The sequence below is a fragment of the Schistocerca americana genome, chromosome 3 (assembly GCF_021461395.2).
Source record: "Schistocerca americana isolate TAMUIC-IGC-003095 chromosome 3, iqSchAmer2.1, whole genome shotgun sequence".
In the NCBI taxonomy this organism is placed as follows: Eukaryota; Metazoa; Arthropoda; class Insecta; order Orthoptera; family Acrididae; genus Schistocerca; species Schistocerca americana.
In genome coordinates, this window is record NC_060121.1 from 970,124,873 (window position 1) to 970,132,327 (window position 7,455).

A 7,455-nucleotide genomic window follows, 5' to 3' on the forward strand; every position below is an offset into this window, starting at 1 on the left:
TCTAAACGATTATGGTTTGTGAAATAATTAGAGTGTAAGAGAGGGTCCGCAACAAGAGTAGACAGACCTCGTCATGAGGAAACCAAAACGCCGGCGGAGCACTATGGGACTTAGCTGCTGTGGTTATCAGTCCCCTAGACGTAAGAACTCCTTCAACCTAACTAACCTAAGGGCATCACACACATCCATGCCCGAGGCAGGATTCGAACCTGAGACCGTTGCGGTCGCGCGTTTCCAGACTGAAGCGCCTAGAACCGCTCGGCCACTCCGGCCGATAAGAATCGGTTAAGCTGAATAAAGATGAGTTAGGTGTGTAACCAATGAATGCTTCTCGACATCACTTCCTTAAGGAACATTACAGAAAAATTTACTGAGAGATTAAACCTCTGTATGGGATCGGCACTCTAACTCTTGCTTCCTGAGAGTAGGTAATAGTTTTACCATGTGAGCTACCCAGGCACGATTTACAACCCTCCTTCACAGCTTCAATTCTAAGGAAAGAAGGAAAAAAAAACTTTAGATTTAACGTCCATCGACAAAGAAGTCATTAGAGACGGTGTACAACCTGGGACTGAGGAAGGAAACATCTCGCCATTTGCATTTATCGACTGAAGAATTTAAGAATAGCACGGACAAAATCAGGGTGAACGAAGGGGTTCTGAACACCCTCCGCCCCCGTCAAATCTGCGTGAACGACGGGGTTGTGCACCCCCGTGCCGTACGATTCGGTGCACTACCACCACCTACGCTGCCAAGCTTCAATTCTACCGATATACCTACTCCTCCCCCACTTTCTCTAGTTCCGCCATCAGTAGCAGCAGGTAAGTAAGAATGGCTTTCAGAATCGAGATATGGCATAAATCTACAATTTTGGTCATTCCGTGATGGTGGTGCCAGTTAAGTCGTATGGCAGAGTTGACAGAGATTCCGAGTGGATCAGCTGGCTAATTGGAAACGAATTTCATTTTTCGCGCAAAATGTCATCTGCCTTAAGGGAATTTCAAATGTGTAGGTCGTGTGAGCGTGTACATGATGTCGATGACGATGGTTTCTTGATCTAGAACATGCTATATAATTTTAGTAGAAATGCCTTAAAATGTCCCCTTTACCCAGTGAGAGTGCAGAAAATACTTTGACTGTACATAACTACCCATAAAAAAGGTGTTTCTGGTACGACGTTTTTCTCTGTCACAGAGTCACAGCAAAGATTAATAGTTTTTAATCAGAACATATTTTTCTATCATGTATCTGATACACTAAAAACAACCGTGTGCAAATAAATCTAACGAAATTTCTATGAATTAAAAGTTAGGGAGCTAGAATCGTTCAAAGTTTTAAGGGTACATTCAAGATGCTGTTCATAATTGGTTGGGTTCAGATGGAATCCTTGGTGACAGTACGTTCATGTAAGAGAGGTGCTCAAACGAGTGTCCATGTTCTTGAATGGGCAGCTCAATGCGCCTTGTAAACGACATGCAGACGAGATGTAAAGTTGGAGGTGACACGGAACGACCCGATACCTCGATGCAGAGTGTACTCTTCCATTTTTTCTTTGTTCCCAACTTATTAGCAGATTTAACACGAGGTGCCGGACCAGGCCGGGGAGTCGTCCTTAGATAGCTCAGTCGGTAAGAGGCAAGGTTCCGGGTTCGGGTCCCAGTCCTGACACACAGACTTAATACGCTTGGAGATTTTGTTTCTGGGACACTACCATGCTGACAAAACAATACACGATTAATCATGCACAGAAGAGATGAACCGAAAGTTTCTGGAAAATGAGTTTGAGATATCTTCCCAAAACCCTGCCACTATTATACGAGTTCAAGATAAGCCTTAACGCTTCCTAGACAGTGTGTAAACGACAGGTTTCCGGGGACTCAAAAATTTCTGCAATGTACGGTAGGGCATTATTTAAGTACCAGATACATTCTGTTGGCTTTGAACAGTACGTTATCAAATAGTATAGCGACTATGACGTCATACAAGATGGTTATTTTAATTATCGAAGTACTGGGAAACCTACGAGGATTTGGGAGTTTCGGACATGAACGTCCTTTTTCTTAACTCCTTCAAACATTCAAATCTCACTGGAAAACAGCGGTTTTCATCGGAGACGAAAGCATAATTCGTACGTATAAAATACACACTATCACAACCAAAATGAGTTCTTCCAGTCTAACCTTGACAGTTTAATCTGTCACCACGAACTCCACTACAAAATAAAGAAATGAAAATGAACAAAAGAAAGAGAGAGAGAGAGAGAGCAGTGTAACAGTCAAGCATTCAGCTACGTAATACCTGACAATTACTCCTTTATAGAATACTTTCACACCTGCTGTTGCTGGTCTTGTCCTGTATCTAAGGTGAGTACATAACAGAAACGCAGCAAGCGGCGCAATCATCCAGTCTGTTCGAATTTCGTGTTTTCACACGAGGTATGTTGGATGCTGTCCTTAGTTCGGCGAATTCATGTGGCCGTTCAGTTACCAATCATTATTTGAATAAACCACACTAGGCAGCAAACTTAATTTGAATTTCACACTACAGTACGTATCCCAACATCGTTCTTTGCTAATCACACAAAGTATAAACAACCAGCGACAAAAACGTATAACGAACTATACGAAACAGATCCAAGAAAACCACCAACGCTTAGTGAAAGCTTCGGGTGCATATTTTGTCATATCATCCTTCTTGAACTAGAAATATTTCCAGAGTTTTTAGTTTTATGTCTCATGGAAATCAAGAATTCAACAGTCAAGTACGCCTTAAGGGATGACATTAGACTGGCAAATCTGTAAGCAGTCAACATGATGAGTAAACACCGACTTTGAAGTGACCGCACGGCAACACATTCAAAGCTAACGAGACAACAAATAAACCAATAGGCAAACCGGTAGAACAACCGCAAGTGACACAATAAGGAAACTCTAACGCTTCGGTCACTTACAAGGTCCATTCTTACTTTTTTCGCCGAGCTTAATACCTACTCAAGTCACCATTACTTGCTTCACAAGAAGAAAGCTTTATATCAACTTTCGTAAGTGAGCGAAATTTTTCTAGATTGTATTAATTTCAAAGATCAAGACTGCTTTTTGTTCTAGACACCATACAAACTTCCTCTTTTTCATTTTCAATGTATCAGAATTACCGATACACAACTTCGCTGACAGTGAAAAGTATTCGCCACCTAATTTTTTCACCTTAATTGTCGATGGCATAAGTCAGGTTGTTCACCAATTAATACAATATCAGTGCTGAAGTATAGTTATCGTCAAAAGTCATACTTTTAATACAATCACGGCTAATAAACATTAGCCATACAAACGTAGCCAGTTTTATTCAGTATCTATCAAACAGGTGTATATTTAGGTCTGTAAATAAAAGTGGGTTACATTTAAATTGTAAAATATGCCGGTGGCTTAATTTTCCCCTATAAGCTCCTGGTGGTCTTAACATTTTGTTCACGCAAACTTATTACAGAAGAAAAGACACAGATTTAAGGCACTGCATTCAGAGTTACAGAAGTATCGTTCTAAACATCTACACGGTCTGAACAGAACGCGTACTGTAAGGAAAGAAAGCCACGATGGCCATCGTGTCGCGAATATAATCAAGATGAAAAGACATCCAGAACCATATCATAATGCTCAAGATGTGAGGCTGCAGGCTGTGTTCAGAATGTACCAAAAATCCAGAGCAAAAGCAAGTGGAGAATTTCGCGTTTCTAAATAACGGATTCGTCCTCTTCGGATTTACTAGAGATAGTGAACATTTTGGGCTAAAATAAAGCAAGCATCTAGTGTTGAAACCTTTACTATAACTACTTAAAGGAGTTTGCAGCCAATCTGATGCAAGGTTTGGACGCACTCCTGATATGATAAACTCAGTTAAAAGAAAGAAAGAATTACTGTATATGTCTGAGGAGAAAAATTAAAATATAGCTACATACACAATACTACGAGTGCCTATGTCTCTTGTCTGGCAATACTAGGTAATTAACAAATACACAATCCATGAAATTCGTAAAAGATGACAGACTACCGGTTCAAATGCGGGCTATTATGGATTAAAAAACTGTTTCCATATAATTATGCCTTTTAAATGGGCTAAAACGGCGACCAGAAACCTGATATGACATATACAAATTCACTTTCGACATCGTGAATTACACGTTTTAACGAAAAATGGAGGAACAGTGATTTTGTGGAAAGCTGACTGTACGTACAGTAATACAGTTCTTAAGATCAATATATTAGAAGCGTTGCAATGTATCCTACAATGCTGCTATTTTACGCAAAAAATTCGCTACAATAACTCGAAAGTTTATCTAGAAGCTAATTTTACATTCTAAGATTGTCGCTTACCACTAATGTGACTCGCTAGAGCACTGAAGTAAAAATGGTAGTAAAAAAAAAACGAATTCATAACATGCACACAGAAAATTAGCGTACAACAGTCTTTCAAGATCAACTCATCCAGGATTATCTGCAACGGATCAGTACTGATGTTACAGAAAAAGTGACCATTCCAACAATTACAAAACCGATGCCAAAGAGTTGATGCAAGCAATGCTACTTTCAATCCAAACCACTTTTATAAAAACTTCATTTTGAATACAACGATAAAAATGATAAAAGTACTCCTTGCATGCTCGCAACGAATCTTTTAAAAGCAACAGTCGCGACCAAAGACTTTACGTACAATGCAGTAACTTCGGAAGAAATAATACAGTCTTACGAGTGTTTCGTTCCCGAAAGTTGTACTTCTATCGAAAAACAATAAATACATCAAAGAGTGGCGATTAGTACATTTACAGATAAAATCCTGATGATAGCTTATAGGTAAAAAGAGTTTTAGATGAAAACAGTAATAGCATAGAATAGCACCGCGGTCCTGAGATTACCTACAGAAGATATCCCTCGGAGAGTTGCACGACCGCTTGCCGGCGTCTACACTGTTTCACGGTAATCCATCACGTGCTGAAAACACTTTTTTTTAAACCCTGCACGTCGAATAATCACTTATTTAGAGCACAAAAGTTAGATAACGGTGAAACCTCTGCTTTTGTTTCCCGACACTAGCACACCGCTTCACTGGCTCGAGTTTTCACAGCAAGACGCACTGCGGACAGCCCGCGCGAAAGACCTCCACACACAACGCCGCGGCGGCGGCAGCACAGCGACTGAGCCAGCAACAGGTGGCCATCTTGGAACGAAAGAAGGTAGTGGGGAAGAAGAGCGCTCTGATTGGCCGAAAGAAACGCCGTTGCCAATCGCTCCCTTCTTGCAGCAGAATACATTTCCACGCGGTTACAGGCAGACAAGAGGGGCAGCTCGTGCCTCAGTGCGTGAACAGAAGGAATCGTTCGGAAGTATTCCAGCAGATCGCTGCGGAAACAAGCCACCCCATCAGTACTAAAACTACACACGGCGCATTTGTTCAATACTTCCGTACTACCGTTCTAAAGAAGCATAATCGAAACTTCTGTTCGGAAATTAACGAATAAAATTATGTACTACACTACTGTCGAATTACATTCGTTTAAATTTCATCGCATTTCTGGTAAAAGTAGGATGTAAATTCATTTTAGTAACTGAACCGGACACTTTTACAAGACTTTGTTTGTTAAAAAAAAGAAAAAAATTAACACTTTCTAACAGTCATGAGAACTCTGGCTTCTTTATTCGACGTTTATAAAGTTAAAATTCCTGTTTAAATGCTGTACTATCTAAAAAAAGCCTTAATTCTAACGTTGCATGTGATAACTATTTTGACACATTTTCATTTGGAGTTAATCGGATGGTACTAAATAAAGCTATAAACTACTTTAAATGAAGGAAAAGTCGCAAAACTAAATACCTTTCCCACTTCACTGATTTTATTACAAAAAAAGTTTCCTACTACGCGTTTCGGCAGCTCTTTAATACCTTCACATACCCACATATTGCTGGTGCATTATGCTCCTTTGAAGGGACATGTTTTCCATTGTTGTTAATGCTGTAATGTGGATCGGATTAAAGGGGGGTAGGACGTCAAACGGGCCGGCTTGGAGCAGGAGAGTCACCACAGGACTTTTTAATTTCTACTGTCTATACTTTTACGAATAAATTCATAAAACTTTGTCACCAAGACCAGGAAGGATTGAGGACTCACACTCATCACAGTGGAAGTTCAAAAACGTAGCAAAATACCTTTTCATTTTTTCACTTATTACTGGCTGCAGTTGTTGCTATGGGTACACTTTTCTTCCTAAGTAAGAGAGATTCTTCGATGAATTTTTCATAGCATACAAACAGTAGTTACAAGTGTATGGAACTCTAGCATTTTCCAAATCTATTAAAAAAACTGTGGAAAAATTGAGATAATTAACTATAAAACTTGAATTTTTTCTACACATGAAGTTTAAAATGTAACAGGTCATTCATTTCTTCATAAATTAAGTAAATTCTAGAGTTTCATACACCTGTAACTATGGTTTGTATGCTGTGCAAAAGTCATCGAAGAATCTCTCTTACTTAGTAAGAAAAGTGTACCTATAGCAACAAATGCAGCCAGTAGTAAGTGAAAAAAATGATGAAATTTCACATGTAAAAAAAAATGTGTTTTGTTACGTTTTTGAGCTTCCACTGCTATGAGTATGAATCCTGAATCCTTCCTGGTCATGCTGTTAAAGTTTAATGAATTTATTTGTAAAAGTATAGACAGTGGAAATTAAAATGTCCTGTGGTGTCTCTCCTGTTCCAAGTCGGCCCGTTTGACGTCCTACCCCCCCTTAAATGAAAAAAAAGGGAATTGCAATTTGTATCGCTTATCTCGAAAATAGAGCCGAAAAGTCGAGAGCAGTACTTGATATATACTCCTTAATGATATATACTCCTTAATGGATCGCGTGTTGTCCAAGTTATATCGGACTCAATTCGGGCGAAGCTCATCTTTAGAATATCATACAAAATGTCTTAATGCACAGTACAGCATCACATACGTACGTCCTTACCATCATTGTTCATCAGCTGAGCAGTCACGGTGAAGTTCGTAATAAATAATGATTATTCCTTTCAGTAATAATGTCACGTAGAAGAAGGTGTAAGTAGATGAATGATGAACACTAACTTCTCATAACGAAGTTTTATTCAGCATTTGCCCATACAACAGCGCGGAGCTAACTGCCTCCGGCCAGAAAACATACAGTATATATACAGCTACACAGCATTCCAGTACAATGATTCTTGACGTTTGTGGATACTTCTAGAATGTACTCGAACCGAATATAATAATTATAACTGCACACTCCAGACGGGTTTTGAACTTACGACCCTCCATGCAACAGTTTAGTATCATAACCACTACACCACGGTGCGACTTTTTTTTTGTGCGACTCAGTGTCTTCTGCGACATTGCTACCTCCTTAAGAGAACAGCCTCTCGCTGTTAACGTCGTCCTAGTCGGGGAACG

At 39.6% G+C, this 7,455-nt stretch overlaps 1 long non-coding RNA gene across 1 annotated transcript in view; it reads right to left on the minus strand.

The window, feature by feature from the left end:
* Positions 1–5,164, minus strand: part of LOC124607110 — a 463,292-nt gene extending 458,128 nt beyond the window's left edge. Inside the window, exon 1 of the long non-coding RNA XR_006978776.1 lies at positions 4,911–5,164. This is a non-coding gene — a long non-coding RNA (uncharacterized LOC124607110). The remainder of the gene's footprint in view (positions 1–4,910) is intronic.
* Positions 5,165–7,455: the final 2,291 nt, after the last annotated feature.